At 43.7% G+C, this 18046-nt stretch overlaps 1 protein-coding gene and 1 long non-coding RNA gene across 2 annotated transcripts in view; one reads left to right on the forward strand and one right to left on the reverse strand.

The window, feature by feature from the left end:
• ETS1 (ETS proto-oncogene 1, transcription factor) overlaps positions 1-18046 on the forward strand; it is a 434342-nt gene that overhangs the window by 173604 nt on the left and 242692 nt on the right. The window lies entirely within an intron of this gene.
• LOC143768774 (uncharacterized) lies at positions 8819-11350 on the reverse strand. The gene is made up of 3 exons (XR_013214020.1): positions 11175-11350; positions 9399-9577; positions 8819-9108 (listed from the first exon to the last, which is right to left on the reverse strand). It is a non-coding gene; the product is annotated as an uncharacterized LOC143768774 (long non-coding RNA).

Here is an 18046-nt window from a genome sequence, read left to right on the forward strand (position 1 = left end):
GTTCGGATTAGGGTTAGGGGTGTGTTAGGGTTAGGTTTGTGGTTAGGGTTATGGTTACGGTTTGGATTAGGGTTAGGGGTGTGTTGGGGTTAGGGTTGGTGTTAGAATTGGGGGCTTCCACTGTTTAGGGACATCAGCGGGTCTCCAAACGCAACATGGCGTCACCATTAATTCCAGCTAATTTTACGTTCAAAAAGTCAAACGGTGCTCCCTCCCTTCTTTGAGACGTGCCATGCATCCACACAGTGGTTTTCCCCCACATATGGGGTATCTGCGTAATCAGGAGAAATTGCATAACAAATTTTGTGGTCCATTTTCTCTTGATACCTTTGTGAAAATAAAAAAAAATTGGTTCCAAAGTAATTTTTTTGTGAAAAAAAAAAAATGTTAATTTTTTCCTTCCAAATTGCTTTAGTTCTCGTGAAGCACTTGAAGGGTTAATAAACTTTTTGAAATGTGGTTTTGCACCTTGAGGTGTGCAGTTTTTAGAATGGTGTCACTTTTGGGTATTTTCTGTTATATTGACCCCCAAACTCACTTCAAATGTGAGGTGGTCCGTAAAAAAAATGGTTTTGTAAATTTTGTTGGAAAAATTAGAAATCTCTGCTGGTCAACTTTTAACCGTTGTAACGTCGTAACAAAAAAAAATTGTTTCCAAAATTGTGCTGATGTAAAGTAGACATGTGGGAAATGTTATTTGTTAACTATTTTGTGTGACAACACTCTATGGTTTAACAGTACAAAAATTAAAAGTTTCAACATTTTTGCAAAAATTTCCGTTTTTTTTCCCATAAATAAATGCAAGTTATAGTGAAGAAATTTTACCACTAACATGAATTACAATATGTCACGAAAAAACTGTCTCAGAATCAGTGGGATACGTTGAAGCGTTCAAGAGTTATAACCTCATAAAGTGACAGTGGTCAGAATTGTAAAAATTGGCCCGGTCATTAAGTGCCAAATTGGCTCTGTCACTAAGGGGTTAAAATATATTTTGTTCCTGCAACAACCCCTTTAAGTTTGTTTCCATATGAAAAGCTTCATTGTTTTATTTGATGATGAGGAAAAACTTCCTCAATTGCAGACTTTTTTTTAATAAATACCAAGGTTGGGCCCAACTTTGTCCAAGCTTTTAATTTTGACTCTGTGTATTTGAGTTTGACCTCCTTGGCTTGCAGAGGTTATTCTCATCATGGTAAAGGGTTAAAATTGCAAAACAATTGTAAAAACAAACAACTTTGCAATTTTATTTTTGATTAAGGGTATGTTTCCACGGTCAGGAAACGCTGCTTGTTTGACGCTGCGCAGAGCTGCAGCGTCAAACAAGCAGCGTCCAGATGTTCCAGCATAGTGGAGGGGATTTTATGAAATCCCGTCTCCACTATGCGTGGAAACCCGCACGCGGCGGCCCTGCGACTCCGGACATGCTGCGCGTCTTTTCAGATCGCAGCATGTCCGTACACCTTGCGGGGACGCAGCGTCCCCGCAAGGCATATCACAGGGCCCTATGGGACAGAGCGATCATCCCGGATGTGAAGAGTTAACACATCCGGCATGATTGCGTCCCAGAAAGGGGGCGGGGCTTAGCGCCGAGCGGCTTCGCCGCTGCGGCGATACCGCCGGCCATCCTGAACGTGGAGACATAGCCTAAGAATCCTCACCGTTCTGCAGAACAGACGTCCACTGCAGTTGGTGGCGGGATCTTAGCTTGGAGTGCAGCGCTTACAAGCCCTTTGCTATAGACTCTATAGCGCGCTAATGTAGGAGTTGATTTGTTTGAAACTGAAACCTCAGTATTCAGGTTAAATTGCCGTGTTGGCACTTCGCAATAAATATGGGGGTTTTGGGCTGTAGTTTGGGCACTCGGCCTCTAAGTGGTTCGCCATCACTGACCATCCAGTATTCACATATAGAAGGTTATTCAGCTGCTTACTTTTCCTGGTTGAATGTTTGCAGCTGAAGCGATGGCCGGGGGACCACCACGGTGCAGGAAGACTACTGTACACAAGATGAGGTGCAAACAACAAAGGGTAGATTTATTGGAAGGCAAAGAACGAAGTGAATGAGGAAGATGCAAACAGGGGTGTACAATGGTAAAAGACAATTTACAAGAGTTATAAACGTTATCTTTCCCGTAAAATAGCACGGTGCTCCAACTATTACAGACTCAAAATAAGTCTAACCAGCAAATGTAAACAATAAACAAGTGATGATGCTACTCTACGTATAACCTCCCTGGCCTTTACTAAGCAGGCCACACGGCTCCCGTGTACTGACTATTGAAGCCTACACTAGGCCCTAACAGGTGCACCAAACAGGAACAAACTCACGGTGATGTTGGAGAATCAGCTCCAGTCCCAGGGGGGCCCCCAGCAGTCTAATATGGTGGTGCGCACGGCTTTCTTTCAGCTCTGTGAAACGTGGTCTTCTTGCTTCTGGATCCTAGGGATGTTCCTGGAAACTGTAAATCCCTTTCTCTGTATCTTCGTGGCTCTCTTGCAGCTATATCAGGACACAGTTCTTCTCTCTTTCAGCTATCAGCACAAAAAGTCCTCTCTGCTGCAGCCTCAGCTCACACACGCTGCTCCAGCTCCACACCTGCACTCTGCCAGACTAGTTAATCACACCGACTATTGCAGGGGAGAAGGAGAACATTCCATCACGCCAGACAAGGGGGTGCAGCCTCTTAAAGTGACAGCGTGTTCCTTACTGTCCATAACAGCACCACCCTCTTACACAGCCATAAAGGAATCAAAAGGAAGATATATTATTTATCAGGGTTGCAATTTGGGGCAAGAACATAAAGGAATTTAACAACTGTTAAAAAAAAAAAGGCTTGAACCACACATCCAGACATATACACGGATCTATTGCAGCTAAACATAAATGTACAGAACTGAACACAAGGTTTTTAGTTAGCATTCTGACGAGACTGTAGGAAGCCACTACCATTACCATCTCATGGCGAACCACTTAGAGGGTCCCTAGCCTTAAAAATGTAGCGCCTTGCACTGACCACTGCTGAGATGGCACCACACCAATAGGGGGAGCGACCCAGGTGCCCCACAACATTAAAGGAATTGTGTCAAACACTTGGCTGGTGAAGATTAAACACGAGTTTCAGATCTTGCAACCACCCGCACATTTCCCCATTTTTGCTGCAGTTATTACAGGATGCTTTACTAACCACCGCCCGCCATAACCAAACCCAAACGGGCCCATGTAATAGGACACATAGTTATGGCGGTGTCTCAAGAAGTTTGGATTTGTGTTCTCAACGTCTGCTTTAGTAGTGAATGGTCTGGAGGACATGTCCAATTTGTGTGTAGAAACCTTGTACTAGATTGTACAGAATCATTCACTCACATCCACCGTCCTTGCTTTAACTCTTTACCCTCCATCCATATCGGCTCCTCTGTCCTCTCCTCTCCTATGTATAGCACTCACACTCTTGTCACATTGCTAAATTGCACATCTCTATTCAGTCCCACCATCCAACACAATAGACGCTCTTACAAATCACTTAACCATCTGCTCACTCTTTCTATCCAACTCCTTGTCGCAGGAGATATTTCTCCAACCCTGGCCCCTCATGTTATAGTAAGTCGAACCCCTCAACTGCTACACTCAGAAACCCCTCGAATCTCATTAATATTCCCTGCGTGCCTTCTGTCTCTTTTAATTTTGCCCTTTGGAATTCTGTTCAGTGTGTAATAAACTCTCCTTCTTCCATAACTTGTTCCTCTCTGATTCTCTTAACCTTCTGGCTCTTACTGAAACCTGGATCCAGCAGTCAGACACCACCGCTGCTGCTGCTCTTTCATATGGTGGACTACACTTCTCTCATACCCCAAGATCGTACAACAGAGCAGGTGGAGGCGTTGGTCTGCTCCAATCACCCAAATGTACCTTTCAGGTTATCCCTCAAGTACCGTCACTTGTCTTCTCTTCTTTTGAGGTCCATGCTGTCAGACTCTACATTCCCTTCTCCATGCGAGTGGTGGTGGTGTATTGTCCTCCAGGCCCCTCCCATCAGTTCCTGGATCACTTTGCCACCTGGCTTCCACACTTTCTCTTCGGTGACATCCCCACCCTCATCATGGGAGACTTCAACATCCCCATTGCTTTTCCACTCTCTCTCTCTGCTACTGACCTTTTATCTCTAACCTCCTCCTTTGGCCTTTCACAGCTTACTAACTCTCCTACTCATGAAGACGGAAATTCCCTCAACTTGGTCTTCTCCCGACTTTGCTCATTGTATAATTTTACAAACTCCCCTTTCCCGCTCTCTGACCACAACCTTCTTTCATTCTTGGTTAAGAACTGCCATCCCGCTCAGGTCACCCCTAGTTTCCACACTTATAGAAATATACAGGCCGTTAACACCCAGAAACCTATGAAGAACTTGCAGTCAACATTGGCCCCTATCTCCTCCCTCTCATGTCCTGATTCTGCACTGAAGTATTACAACAAAACCCTGCAAAGTGCCCTGGATGAAACTGCACCTTCTATATACAGAACAATACGGCACAGACAGCAACAACCCTAGCACACGCTCCAAACACGTTTCCTGCAGCAGTGCTCCAGGTCTGCCGAACGTCTGTGGAGAAATTCTAATCTACCCGAAGATTTCATCCATTATAAGTTTATGCTTAAAACATACAACTCTGCCCTTCACCTCTCCAAACAAACCTGTTTCAACACCCTCATCACCTCACTGTCCAATAACCCTAAACATCTCTGACACGTTTCATTTCCTACTCAATCCAAGAGTGCAGGCCCCAACCAAAGATCTCCGTGTTGACGATCTGGCCATTTACTTCAAATAAAAAATTGACCATATCCGACAGGAAATTCTCCCAATCCCTTCATACCATGCACTGTCCTCCCTCCCCCACTGCATCTCGTTCACTCTCTGACTTTGAACCGGTCACGGAAGAAGAAGTAATCAGGCTCCTTGCATCTTCTCGCCCGACCACTTGCACCAGCGACCCCATTTCGTTGCATTTCCTCCAGTCCCTTTCCCCAGCTGTCACCACTCGCTTAACAAAAATATTCAACCTCTCTCTCTCTTCTGGTATCTTTCCCTCCTCATTTAAGCATGCCATCATACATCCATTACTTAAAAAACCATCCCTCGACCAAAACTGTGCCGCTAATTATAGACCTGTCTCTAATCTTCCCTTCATCTCTAAACTCCTCGAATGCCTGGTCCACTCCCATCTTATCCGCTATCTCTCAGATAACTCTCTTCTCGACCCTCTACAATCCGGTTTCCGCTCTTTTCACTCTACTGAAAATGCCCTCACTAAAATCTCTAATGACCTACTGACAGCTAAATCTAATGGTCACTACTGCACGCTAATTCTCTTGGATCTCTCCACAGCATTCGATACTGTGGATTATCAGCTCCTCCTCACTATGCTCCGCTCCATCGGCCTCAAGGACACCGTTCTCTCCTGGTTCTCCTCCTATCTCTTTGACCGCTCCTTCACTGTATCCTTTGCTGGTTCCTCCTCCTCTAACCTTCCCCTTACTGTTGGGGTTCCTCAAGGATCAGTCCTAGGCCCCCTCCTCTTCTCTTTGTATACTGCCCCTATTGGACAAGCAATCAGTAGATTTGGTTTCCAGTACCATCTCTATTCTGATGACACCCAATTATACACCTCCTCTCCTAACATCACGCCTGCCTATTTAGAAAACACCAGTGATTGTCTTACCGCTGTCTCTAACATCATGTCCTCCCTCTATCTGAAACTGAATTTGTCAAAAACTGAACTCCTCGTGTTTCCTCCCTCTACTAACCTACCTTTGCCTGACATTGCCATCTCTGTGTGTGGTTCCACCATTACTCCCCAGCAACATGCCTGCTGCCTTGGGGTCATACTTGATTCTGAGCTTTCCTTCACCCCCCACATCTGATCACTGGCTCGTTCTTGTTATCTGCATCTCAAATACATTTCTAGAATTCGCCCTTTTCTTACTTTCGACTCTGCAAAAACTCTTACTGTTCCACTTATTTATTCTCGTCTGGACTATTGTAACTCTCTACTAATCGGCCTCCCTGTTACCAAACTCTCCCCGCTCCAATCTGTCCTGAATGCTGCTGCCAGAATCATATTCCTCACCAACCGTTACACCGATGCCTCAACCCTCTGCCAGTCATTACACTGGCTACCCATCCACTCCAGAATCCAGTACAAAACTATTACCCTCATCCACAAAGCACTCCATGGCTCAGCACCACCCTACATCTCCTCACTGGTCTCCGTCTACCACCCTACCCGTGCCCTCCGTTCTGCTAATGACCTGAGGTTAGCATCCTCAATAATCAGAACCTCCCACTCCCGTCTCCAAGACTTTTCACGTGCTGCGCCAATTCTTTGGAATGCACTACCCAGGTTAATACGATTAATCCCCAGTTTTAAGTGTGCCCTAAAAACGCATTTGTTCAGACTAGCCTACCGCCTAGCCTAACCTAACTATCCCTGTGTGGGCCATTCAAAATTTTTACCATAACATGGTTCCATGTTGAAACTGAACTGTCCAATCTGATTGGTTGCATAGGGTAACTTTGTTTCCTTTGTAATAGTTATGATTAACCCCCGCCCCCCTCAATGTGAACCTGATCTTATTGCTTTATGAGACTGGGGACTGTGTAGATTTTTTTTTCCTCTCTTTTTATCTACAATGAAAAGTCAAGTGGGTCCGAGGTGGGGAAACCTCAATACAAGCAGATGTTTTTCATTCTAGAAAATGGATTAACAAGATTCTCAGATTCAATGCAGCTGCGGCCAGGGAGACAGTTTGATGTTCATCTGGTCACACTTGTACAACAAGCACAACTATTACACCGTAAAACTGCTCTCTGTATCACTTGCTAACACAAAGCGCTTTTATACAACACCATTGAGAAAGATGCACCCCCACCGTCCCAAGTCTGCAAACCTGACCCCTCTAAACACTACCTAGAGACATGTAACTTACACCAATGGCAGCCGAGCCCGCTCTCCACTCGTAATGCCATTAATCACGGCTCCATCTACACTTGGCAACCTGAGAGCACAGATATCAATCCTGAAAATGGCTACATGCGATTATTTGTTAGTACAAGATGAGAATGAAGGACTGTATCCCCCCATCTTTATGCAGCGCCATATGTGCGATATCTCTGCTTATGGTTTTGATAAGCACATATGGAGGACCAGACAAGTCTGTAAAAAAGCTGTTTGATGATGCAGACCTTGTAAACATGTTGTTTTTCACCTTTTCCATTAAAGAAGATTCACAAGTGTGGACTGTAAATCGGTGGCAGGTTTATGTGGTGCGGTAGATTACATTACCCAGCACTGGACAGCCATGAAAACACTCCTTGACCACATGGGATTGTGGGCACAAGAAGCGCTGATATGTTCTTCTTTAACCATTGACACAATTGACAAGAAGTAACAGGATGACATCTCTGCTGCTGCAAGCACATAGGGTGAAGAATGACTGCCACTTACATTGGAGTCAGTTCTTGAAAGGCCTAAATTCGGAAAAAAATCTCCAAAACGTTTCTCCAAGCCTATAGAGAATGTATCATCAGAAATTGACCTTCTGTTGAAATAATTTTATTATGTTAAACGTTTGGGGAAAAAATAGAAAATTTAATTATAAACTAAATTAAAACTCCTCCCCTCCCCCGCTGGCAGAGAGCACGATCACATCACTCTCCCATAGTCTGGAGATTATTAATAACTTCTATCATGTATGGTCTATGTGGCTACTGTAAAGCAAATCTAAGCAAGATGGCCGGCATATAAGAGTATGTGCCCAGGGTCAGGAATTGGCAGCATGTGTGAAAGCAGCCTAACAATGACAGTATAGTAAAAGAGAATAAGCGTCTACAACCAGAAACAAAAAAAACTATTAGAAATAAATGAGTCACGTGTTGATTTATTATTAGAAACAATACTGATGATGCATTTTCTTTAGCAATATTGATGATACATTTTCATTTTTAGTCACAATTATTAAAAAAATTGTAATTTAAGCAAATTTTTTTTGTCATTGTGTAAAATCACTTTACGGTATCCAGAGAGATTCAAATCCCAAAATATTAAAAGGTCTAGCATAGGGTGGGGGATGGGGCACAAAGTCAAATAGGTACAAGTCCAACTGTTGTGATCATCAGTCACTAGAACAAAATGGCAATGATGCTGTCCGCTTACTAGCATCACGTCTCCAGCAAAGCCGTCATATTGTAAGGTTATTATAGTCAGTGGCTGACTCTGCACCACCTGGAGAAAGGGGATCCGAGCTGACTGGAGCTATTGCCTTTTGCTTGTTCTTGGCAATGGTGGAGTTCCGAGCATTCAGACCTTTTGCAATAATAGATTTATCATCTGTCTTGTATATAGTTGAAATCTGTAATTTATAGGACAGCCCCTTTCATAATGCCCAGTGACATGTATACGGTAGGTATACTGTATATTGGAAAGCCTAGAGTTTCAGAAAATTAAATTATAGTTAACAGAAAACTATTCTGCAGGAACGTCCAGACCCTGTACAGCCCTTTTTGCGCAGGCATTGATTTGCAAATGTCCATTATTGAGGGCGAGGGGAGGAACTTTAGCAAGTACATGGACCCCCCTGATCCCTCATTTGGGGTTTACTATGTATATCATATTGAATGTATATGGAGATTACCATTACAGAGTTGGGGAGTTTGCATTTTAACCTGAATTATATAAATTCAGAGGAAAGTTCTGACATTTACACAATGAATTCATGTTGTCCAGGAATCAGAGAACTATTACAGTTACCAAAGAGGAATGAAAACAGGACGTCGCATACATTTTCCACATGTTTATTTTACATTCAGAAGAACAAACCCAAACCTATTTACTATATGACAATGGGAGGAAATGGCACAGAAACCCTGCACCAAGCGGCGCAATAAACAGAATTAGGATTTCAGATTGTCCCAGTCTTAAATATAAATTTGCAGCCAACGAGGGTTTCATTCTGTGTAGAGCAGATGCAAAGGTAAAGTAATCTGTTCCATCATTTGTGGCACCGATTAGATCCAATCCTCTTTCGGCAGCTGAAGTAATGGGTTTCACACTAGAAAAGAAAAAAGTGAAACAAATAAATTCCTGTGTATTGTATCTAAAGTTACATCTACAGATGTTGCTGAACATTTAAAATGTGTATTTCAAGTCAAATTTTAGGGTCATCGCAAGCTAAAAAAATAAGATCTCAAAGAACCAAACATTAACTAAATGAGCTAACAGAAGATTCTTTGGGCATTGGCTCTGCACTGAGTTCACACGAGTGGTGATTTCTGACAGCCAATATTCCATCATCTAAATAAAGATTAAAGGACTATATCCCATTAATAGAAAGTAATTTACAGTGTAAAAGGTGCCTTATTTGTATGTGCTGTTTTGAGTCGTCTCTGGGTAGAGTTGGTCTCCTTCATCTCGCAGCTAATATTATAGTCCCTTATAGTTGTACGAGTCTTCTCTGTTATGCTGCAATTTACTGCATGGACTCGGCTCCTTTTCTGACAATTAGGCAGAATTGGGGAACACTGTAAAAAAATAAAATGATGCAAAAAACTATGCTTTATCATCATAACGCCGAACAAAAAGTGCAATAAAATGCTATCAAAAAGACTAATGTAAATAAAAATGTTACAGCCAAAAACGTCATCTTGTCCTGCAAAAAACAAGCCCCCATACTGCTCAGTCAGCGGAAAAATTAAAAAAGTTATAGCGCTCAGAATAAAGCAATGCAAAAATAATTATTTTTTTCTATAGGAAAGTTTTTATTGTATAAAACCGCCAAAACAAAGAATGATATAAATGTGGTATCGCTGTAATCGTACTGACCCGAAGAATACAACTGCCTAATCAATTTTACCACACGAGGAATGGCATAAAAAGAAAAAAAAAATTCCTGAATTGCCAATTTTTGTTCATTCTGCCTCCCAAAAATCCAAATAGAAAGCGATTCAAAAAATGTCATGTGTCTGAAAATGGTACCAATAAAAACATCAACTCGTCCCGTAAAAAAGAAGCTGTCACATGACTGTCGGCAGAAATGTGGAAAACTTACAGCTGTCTAAATAAGGGGATGCAAAAACTACTTTTTGCAATAAAAAGCATCTTTTTGTGTGTGACTGCTGCTAAACATAAAAATGTAAATCTGGTATCACTGTAATCGCACCGACCTAAAGAATAAAGTTGTCTAATCCCTTATACCGCAGGAGGATGTTATGGACCTGGTGGTTAGGAGCACCCGGAATGACCTGATGAGTAAACTCAAAATCGGGACTAGCTCTGGGTAAGTGGGAACTGACCGCAAACCCTACTCCTATCACACACACTAGAAATAGCCGTGGAGCGTACCTAACTCTCCCTAGACGCCTCTTCACAGCCTAAGAGCTAACTACACCTAAAGATAGAAATAGAAGCCTTATCTTGCCTCAGAGAAATTCCCCAAAGGTAAAGGCAGACCCCCACATATATTGACTGTGAGTTAAGAGGAAAGTCACAAACACAGGAATGAAACAGGTTTTAGCAAAGGAGGCCAGATTTCACTAAATAGTCAGAGGATAGAAAAGGGAACTATGCGGTCAGCACAAAAGACTACAAAAACCACGCAGAGTAAGCAAAAAGACTCCCCACACCGACTCACGGTGTGAAGGTGCCACTCTGCACCCCAGAGCTTCCAGCTAGCAAGGGAATATCATGATAGCAAGCTGGACTAGAAATTAGCAATACTAAGAAAAATATTCAGGAAGCAGTAACAACAAATGAACTAGCAAAGACTTAGCTTCTGCTGGAGTAGACAGGTCCTCAGAGAAGTCCAAGAGAGATCTGAACCAATACTGAAACATTGACAGCTGGCATGAAGTAACGATCTGAGTGGAGTTAAATAGGGAAGCAGCATAGCAATAAACGAGAGCAGCTGATAAAGCCAACCTCAGTGACCAGCAGTTTCGCTCGAAGCCACCAGAGGGAGTCCAAGAGCAGAACCAACCAAAGTACCATTCATGACCACAGGAGGGAGTCCGAGAACGGAATTCACAACAGGAGGAATGGCGTAAAAAATAAAATCAATTCTTCACATTCTGTTGATTTGTTCATTCTGCCTTCCAAAGATTGCTATAAGGCTCGGCTCACATTTATCCTGCACTCTGTGCTTCGCTCTTATATCGGGGTTTGCGTGTAATTCTCTGAAGTGCAAGATTTAGATGGAACCCCCAGGGGAAGATTGAGGCACTGTGGAGGCTATAGGACCGGTGATCCGGCGGTGTCCGTCTTTTTAGGCGTTCATAAATGTGCAGTCGACCAGTTTTGTGCACTTTTGAAAAGAAGGACACCGCTGAACAGAGGCCAGATGGAGTCCAGTGTAACTCTGCTGCCTCATAGTGAACGGATCCATCAGGGATTTCATCTGTGACATCAGAGATTTAAATGGAAACCTCAAAGTGCTCAGTGTAGAGTGCCGGATAAATGTGATCCTAAATGTTCTGTAAAATGTTCCCAATAAAAGCTTGAACTCCATTCCCAGTTAAACAAGACCCCACCCAGGCCAGTCATCTGTTAATGGTAATATAGAGAGCATCCACAATATTGGTATCCCTTCTGAGCCCCAGTGTGTCTAAACCACAAGTAGGGCCCATGTGTTTGGCATTTCTGTAGTGATGAGCACGCCTACTTTTCGGGTATAAGGTGGGCACTACCACGTGCTGGTCACTACAATGGCAGTTTGCCATTTTCACTCAGCAACTTCCACTAATGCTTGTTTCTGCAAAACGTCCATAGTGACAAAATCTTCAATACACATGTAGACAAATTCACAAAGGGGTAAAATTTCCAAAATGGGGTCACTTGAGTGGGGATTCTGCTTTTCTAGCACTTAGTGTCTCTGTGCTACCACCTCTTCAAAGAAGCGTACAGCCTGTAATGACCACACGGCTACCTCAACACCATCGAAGCTACTGCAACCCTCAACCTATTGTCTCCTTCCCCACCATCCTGTAGAATGTAAGCCCGCAAAGGCAGGGTCCTCTTCCCTCTGTACCAGTCTGTAATTGTTAGTTTGCCTACTGTAAGTGATATTTGTATTTTGATGTAACCCCTTCTCATGTACAGCACCATGGAATTAATGGTGCTATATAGATAAATAATAATAATAATAATGTAGTCCGCAAATTATTCAAGGAAAATCTGCGCTCCAGGAGGCAAATAGCGCTCTGTCCTTCCTGAGTCTCTCCGTATGGCTAAGCAGTACTGTACAGCCATGTATGAAGTATTTCTACATTCAGCAGAAATTGTGGGACAAAGTTTGGTGCCATTTTTAACTATTTCCCAGAATGAAAATGTAAAATCTGGAGCCAACACAAAATCTTGGTGTTAAAAATGTAATTATTTTTTCTTCACTACCCAATGGTATAAAATTCTGTGACACACCTGTGGTGTCAATATGATCACTGCACCGCTAGATGAATTCATTGAGAGGTGTTATTTGTAAAATGGGGTCACTTGTGGGGGGTTCTGCTGGTCTGGCACTTCACGAGTTCTTCCAATGTGACATGATAACTTCAAACCAGTACAGCTAAATCTGAACTTCAATATGGCTTCTTCCATTCTGAGCTTTGCACTGTGCCTCAAAAGTAGTTTTCGACCAGATATGGGGTATCGGTGTACTCAGGAGAAATTGCACAATAAAGTTTGGGTCCATTTTCTCCTTTTACCCTGCAAAATTTGGGGCTACATTTTTGAGTGAAAAAATGTGATTTGTTTTTTTATTTTCACACCTCAACATTATAAGTTTCTTTGAAGCACCTGGGGGTTGAAGGTGCTCAATACACATCTAGATAAGTTCCCTGAGGAATCTAGTTTGCAAAATGTTGTCACTTATGGGGGGTTTCCACTGTTTAGGCACATCAGGGGCTCTCCAAACACGACATGGCATGCACTAATTATTCCAGCAATTTTTGCATTCAAAAAGTCAAATGCCGCTAATTCTCTTCCGAGCTCTGCCGTGCGCCCAAACAGTGGTTTTCCCCCACATATGGGGTATCGGCATGCTCAGGAAAAATTGCACAACACATTTTATTGTCCATTTTCACCTGTTCCCCTTGTGAAAGTTGACAAAATTGGGTCAAAAGGAAAATTTTTATGAAAAAAATTAAATGTTTATTAATTCCTTCCATATTGCATTAATTCCTGTGAAGCACCTGAAGGGTTACTAAACTTTTGGAATGTAGTTTTGCGCACTCAGAATGGTGTCACTTTTGTATACTTTATGTCACATAGGCCCCTCAAAGTCACTTCAAATGTGAGGTGGTCCCTAAAAAAATGGTTTTGTAAATTGTGTTGTAAAAATTAGAAACCTATGGTCAACTTTTAACCGTTATAACTTCCTAACAAAAAAAATATATATATACCGTATGTTTTAAAAATTGTGCTGATGTAAAGTAGACACGTGGGAAATGTTATTTATTAACTATTTTGTGTTACTGTATATACTCGAGTATAAGCCGAGATTTTCAGCCCATTTTTTTAGGCTGACAGTTCCCCTCTCGGCTTATACACGAGTCATTGTCCCAGGGATTCGGAGGGGGAGCGGCAGGAGTGGCGGCTGTCACATCATACTCACCTGCTCCCGGCGCGGTCTCTGCACTTCCCTACTTCTCAGATGGCCTCCGGCAGCGGCAGCTTGTTCCTGTGTTCAGCGGTCATGTGGTACCGCTCATTAATGAACGCGACTCCACTCCCATAAGGGTGGAGCGCATATTCATGACTTTAATGAGCGGCACCAGTGACCGCTGAACACAGGAACAAGCTGCCGGCGCCGGAGGCCATCTCAGAAGCAGGGACGTGCAAACCGCGCCAGGAGGGTGAGAATAATAGGGGGAAGGTGAGCCATGCGATATTCACCTGTCCCCCGTTCCACCGCCAGGCTCTGTCTTCCGCGTCCTCTGGCTGTGACGTTCGGGTCAGAGGGCACAATGACGTGTTTAATGTGCGCCCTCTGCCTGAACAATCACTGCAGAGAGCCGGAAGACACAGCAGCATGTGGTGGTCGAACGGGGACAGGTGAATATCACAAGTGCCGGTGTCCTCGTCTGCTCAGGACAAGAGGCGAGTATGTCATTTTTTTTTTTAACTGCAGCAGCAGCATACGGGGCATATTATTATATGGAGCATCTTATGGGGCCATAATCGACCTTTATGCAGCATTATATGGGGCAAATGTTTCTATGGAGCATCTTATGGGGCCATAATCAGCATTTGTGCAGCATTATATGGGGCATATTTTTGTATGGAGCATCTTATGGGGCCCATCATAAACTTTATGGAGCATTATATGGGGTGTATTTTGTATGGAGCATTATATGGGGCTCCTGATTCAATATGGATATTTAAAAACACGTAACCTACTGATGTCTCAATTAATTTTACTTTTATTGGTATCTATTTTCTTTTTTTGATTTACCGGTAGTTGCTGCATTTCCCACCCTAGGCTTATACTCGAGTCATTGTTTTCCCAGTTTTTTGTGGCAAAATTAGGGGTCTTGGCTTATACTCGGGTCGGCTTATACTCGAGTACATACGGTATATGATTCTGTGGTTTAACAGCAAAAAAAATTAAAATTTAGAAAATTGCAAAATTTTGTAAAATTTTGCAACATTTCTGATTTTTTTCACAAATAAATGTAAGTCAAACCAAAGAAATTTTACCACTGTCATGAAGTACAATATGTCACGAGAAAACATTCTCAGAATCAGTGGGATCTGTTGAAGCGTTCCAGAGCTATCTTAACCCCTTTCTGACCTCGGACGGGATAGTACGTCCGAGGTCAGATACCGCGCTTTGATGCAGGGCTCTGGCGGTGAGCCCGCATCAAAACCAGGACATGTCAGCTGTTTTGAACAGCTGACATGTGCCCGCAATAGCGGCGGGTGAAATCGCGATTCACCCGCCGCTATTAACTAGTTAAATGCCGCTGTCAAACGCTGACAGCAGCATTTAACCGGCTCTTACAGCCGGGCGGCCGGAAATGAGCCCATTGCCGACCCCCGTCACATGATCGGCGGTCAGCGATGCTTCTACAGAGTAACCATAGAGGTCCTTGAGACCTCTATGGTTACTGATCCCGGATAGTTGTGAGCGCCACCCTGTGGTCGGCGCTCAAAGCACACCTGCAATTCTGCTGCATAGCAGCGATCTGATGATCGCTGCTATGTAGCAGAGCCAATCGCATTGTGTCAGCTTCTAGCCTCCCTTGGAGGCTATTGAAGCATGGCAAAAGTAAAAAAAAAAAGTAAAAAAAATGTGAAAAACAAATATATATATAAAAGTTTAAATCACCCCCTTTCGCCCCATTCAAAATAAATCAATAAAAAAAAAATAAAACCTACACATATTTGGTATCGCCGCGTTCAGAATCGCCCGATCTATCAATAAAAAAAAAGCATTAACCTGATCGCTAAACTGCGTACCAAGAAAAAAATTCGAAACGCCAGTATTAAGTTTTTTTGGTCGCCGCCACATTGCATTAAAATGCAATAACAGGCGATCAAAAGAACGTATCTGCACCAAAATGGTATCATTAAAAATGCCAGCTCGGCACGCAAAAAATAAGCCCTCAACCGACCCCAGATCACGAAAAATGGACACGCTACGGGTATTGGAATATGGCGCAATTTTTTTTATTTAGCAACGTTTGGATTTTTTTTTCACCACTTAGATAAAAAATAACCTTGTCATGTTAGGTGTCTATGAACTCGTAATGACCTGGAGAATCTTAATGGCAGGTCAGTTTTAGCATTTAGTGAACCTAGCAAAAAAGTAAAAAAAAAAACAAGTGTGGGATTGCACTTTTTTGCAATTTCACCGCACTTGGAATTTTTTTCCCGTTTTCTAGTACACCACATGCTAAAACCAATGATGTCGTTCAAAAGTACATCTCGGCCCACAAAAAATAAGCCCTCACATCGCCATATTGACGGAAAAATAAAAAAGTTATGGCTCTGGGAATGAGGGGAGCGAAAAATGAACACGGAAAAACGGAAAATCCCAAGGTCATGAAGGGGTTAATATAGCAGCGGAAGTTCACCGACTGCCATATTGGGACACCCAAGTGTTGGGTGTCTCAATATGGAAACTGCTGATGGTACCAGCCTCTTGCGTGGTACCACCAGCGGAACACCGTCGCACCACACACACACTGTATACGCTGTACGCACCACACACACACACACACTGTATATGCCATACACACCACACACACACACACTGTATACGCCGACCTCCAGGCCCGGCCACTGCCTTTATTGACCAATTCTCCACCTGGCTTCTTCACTTTCTCTCTGCTGACATTCCCACCATCATCATGGGTGACTTCAACATCCCCATTGATACTCTTCAGTCAACAGCCTCCAAACTTCTGTCCCTTACCTCATCCTTTGGACTTACTCAGTGGTCCTCCGCAGCCACCCACACAGACGGACATACATTAGACCTGGTATTCACCCGTCACTGCTTTCTATCTAACTTCACCACCTCCCTTCTCCCTCTATCCAACCACCATCTGCTCACCTTCTCATCCCTGTCCTCACCGGTCATCCATGTCCAGCAAAATGCGCACCCCCGCAGAAACCTTGCACACCTAGACACCCACACACTCTCTGACTCTATCCTACCACTAGCATCCCTATCCTCACTCCACGACACAGACAGTGCCACTGCTTTCTACAATGCCACTCTTGCATCAGCTATTGACACAGTTGCCCCTCTCGTCCATGGCAGAGTGCGACGTATCAATAGACAACCCTGGCACAATAACACCACTAAAAAGTTCCGGCAAGTGTCCAGGGTTGCAGAGCGGCATTGTAAGAAAACACACTTGCAAGACGACTTCACTGCATTCAAACATGCAACACTCGCTTTTAAATCTGCTCTCACCTCTGCTAAACAGGCCTACTTCACAACCCTCGTATCTTCCCTATCCTACAACCCCAAACAGTTATTCAAAACCTTTAACTCCCTCCTCCACCCCACACTGCCACCTCCAACCTCCCTCATCTCTGCTGAGGACTTTGCCACACACTTTAAAAATAAGATTGACCAGACAAGGCAAGTCTTCATTGTTCAACCACCACAACCCCTTTGTATACAAGACCAATGCCCAAACCCCATAACCTCCCTATCCAACATCACTGAAACGGGGGTTAATTGTCTCCTCTCCAAATCACACCTCACCACCTGTGCGCTCGACCCCATCCCATATCACCTCCTCCCCAACCTCACCACCACACTTATCCCATCCCTAACCCACCTCTTCAACCTATCACTATCTTCTGGCACCTTCCCTTCTGCTTTCAAACATGCCACAATCACGCCTATCCTTAAAAAGCCAACCCTCGATCCAACTGCTATGTCCAGCTATCGCCCAATATCACTGCTCCCATTCGCTTCCAAACCCCTGGAGCAGCACGTCCACTCTGAACTTTCCTCCCACCTCTCATCTAACTTGCTCTTTGACAATCTACAGTCTGGTTTCCACCCCCATCACTCAACTGAGACCGCCCTGACCAAAATCACTAACGACCTACTTACCGCCAAAGCTAATGGACAATACTCTGTACTCCTCCTTCTAGACCTGTCCTCTGCTTTTGACACAGTTGACCACTGCCTCCTACTACAGATCCTCTCCTCCTTTGGCATCAAAGACCTCGCCCTATCCTGGATCTCCTCGTACCTCTCCAACCGCACATTCAGCGTCTCCCACTCCCACACTACCTCCTCATCCCACCCTCTCTCAATTGGGAGTCCCCCAAGGCTCTGTTCTAGGACCCCTACTCTTCTCAATCTATACACTTGGCTTGGGACAACTCATAAAGTCCCATGGATTCCAGTACCACCTCTATGCTGATGACACTCAGATCTACCTCTCTGGCCCAGACGTCACCGCTCTGCTGTCCAGAATCCCAGAGTGCCTATCAGCCATATCCTCCTTCTTCTCCTCCTCTCGCTTCCT

The sequence above is a fragment of the Ranitomeya variabilis genome, chromosome 4, assembly GCF_051348905.1.
Source record: "Ranitomeya variabilis isolate aRanVar5 chromosome 4, aRanVar5.hap1, whole genome shotgun sequence".
NCBI lineage: Eukaryota > Metazoa > Chordata > Amphibia > Anura > Dendrobatidae > Ranitomeya > Ranitomeya variabilis.